Below are 2,512 nucleotides of genomic sequence, written 5' to 3' on the forward strand. Positions count from 1 at the left end.
CAAAACTACTTTTTTAGTAGTTACGGTATACTAGACATTATATTTTAGCTGCCACATATATTAACGCAGAGTATAATTTTAGTATATTCTTTTTTTTTTATATTTTGGGCCACACCCGTTTGATGCTCAAGGGTTACTCCTGACTAAGCGCTCAGAAATTGCCCCTGGCTTGGGGGGACCATATGGGATGCCGGGGGATCGAACCGCAGTCCTTCCTTGACTAGCGCTTGCAAGGCAGACACCTTACCTCTAGCGCCACCTCACCGGCCCCAATTTCAGTATATTCTGATTAGTTGAATTACTTGCAGAATCTCAGAGAACTAGCCAGAAATTTTTTTCCTCTTGGGAAAAAAGTTATTTTCAGTACTTTGAAATAAGTCTGGATACTGTTTTGATGTCTTTTTTGTTGTTGTTTGTTTTGTTTTTGAGTCATACCCAGCAGCACTCAGGGGTTATTCCTGGCTCTACGCTCAGAAATTGCTCCTGGCAGGCTTGGGGGACCATATGGGATGCTGGGTTTCGAAACCACTGTCCTTCTGCATGCCAGGCAAATGCCCTCCTCCATGCTATCTCTCCAGCCCCTGGATACTGTTTTGATGCCTTTTAAAAGTCAACATTTGATTCCTAAGTATTATAGTTAATCAGAAATAGTTATGTGTATTTGTTTCCTTTTGAAAGTAATGTATAGCTTTTTTTTTTTATTAAAAAATATGGAACACTTCACGAATTTGCATGTCATCCTTGCGCAGGGGCCATGCTAATCTTCTCTGTATTGTTCCAATTTTAGTATATGTGCTGCCGAAGTGAGCACGCTTTTCTTTTTCTTGATTAATGTGAACTACTATATGGAATTAAGTAATTTCTAATTAATTAATTTTTGTGTTGCCTTGCGTAAAACCCAAATCTCATACACAAGATTAATGCTATACCACTGAGCTATATTTCTGGCTAAGTTTGCTACTTTCTGAAATTTTTTTAAGTATTCTTTTCTGGGTAGGAAGATGTTGGGACTATACCTGGCAGTGCTTAGGGGTTACTTTGCACTTACGAGTTACTGGGATTTGTATGGTATGCCAGGGATCTAATCTGGATTGGGTGTATGCAAGGCAAACACTCTATACACTATACACTATACTCTATCTTCAGCCCTACTAGGTTCTGAATTTTGGGGAGGGGTCAGGGGTTACTCCTGGCTCTACGCTCAGCAATAGCTCCTGGTAGGCTCAGGGGACCATATAGGATGCTGGGATTCGAACCACAGTCTGTCCTGGATTGGCTGTGTGCAAGGCAAATGCCCTGTGCTGTGCTATCTCTCAGGTCCTGAATTTTTTTTTTTTTTTTTTACAATTTTATGTTGCCCTTTATTGTGTTCTAATCATTATCCCAAATAGTAGTAATTAGCTTGTACATTAGTTCTAGTAGCATGTGGACTGTATGTGTGTACATTGACTGAAGACAACTGTGCAAGAAATAGTGTACAACGATAGATGAACATTATATTAATAATGGTATAGGAATCCAGTGGAGCAATCAAAATGCATCCATCTGGTCCCCAGGTCTGTCAGGAGTGATTCCTGAGCACAGAGCCAGGAGTCACCCCTGAGCACTGTCGGGTGTGACCCTCCAAAAAAAAAAATGAAAAAATCATGTGTTTTAAATAATAATAAAAATAGGGGCCAGAGAGATAGCACAGCGGTAGCGCATTTGCCTTGCAAGCACTGACCCAGGACCAATGGTGGTTCGAATCCCGGCATCCCATATGGTCCCCCGTGCCTGCCCAGGTGTGATTTCTGAGCAGAGCCAGGAGTAAACCCTAAGCATCACTCGTTGTGGCCCTAAAATAAAACAAAACAAAACAAAACAAAAAAAGGATAAAAGGATATTCCCTAGGGCCTGGAGCAATAGCACAGTGGGTAGGGCTTTTGCCTTGCACATGGCCAACCTGGGTTGATTCCCTGCATCCCTTATGGTTCCCCAAGCCTGCCAGGAGTAATTTCTGAGTTCAGAGAGCCAGGAGTAACCCCTTAGCACTGCTGGGTGGGGGCCAAAACAAAAGCATATTTCTCTAAAATTATTGCATAGGAAAAATGGCCAGTATTTCAGGAAATTAATATAAAATGTATAAAACTTGTCTAATTATTTTCTAAAGTTGTTACTACTCAGGAATGAACAGCAATTGAAAGTATTAGCAGCTTGAGGTCCAGAGTGATGATAAAGCAGGTTAGGTGCACAGTCCAACTGGGGTTAGATCTCCAGCATTATGTATGGCCCCCTGAGGCTGCCAGGATTGCCAGGAGTGATTCTTGCTCACAGAACCAGGAGTAACTCCTGAGCACTACCAGGTGTGCTCTCCCCACAAAAGAAACAGCAGTTTGAGAACTCAGAATGGGCAAGTTTCAGTATTAAAAGACATGTATACTACAGATGGTGAAAGTTAGGTATTGAGAATTTATGAAATTCTCTTTGGCCATCAGACAAGAATTTAATTTTATTTTGGGCTATATAACTATTA

The 2,512-nt window shown here is 41.2% G+C and overlaps 1 non-coding gene across 1 annotated transcript; it reads right to left on the reverse strand.

The window, feature by feature from the left end:
• Positions 1–704: 704 nt before the first annotated feature.
• Positions 705–811, reverse strand: LOC126012846 (U6 spliceosomal RNA). The gene has a single exon (XR_007497200.1). It is a non-coding gene; the product is annotated as a U6 spliceosomal RNA (small nuclear RNA).
• Between the last annotated feature and the right edge of the window lie 1,701 nt (positions 812–2,512).

Source organism: Suncus etruscus, chromosome 6 (genome assembly GCF_024139225.1).
Source record: "Suncus etruscus isolate mSunEtr1 chromosome 6, mSunEtr1.pri.cur, whole genome shotgun sequence".
NCBI lineage: Eukaryota > Metazoa > Chordata > Mammalia > Eulipotyphla > Soricidae > Suncus > Suncus etruscus.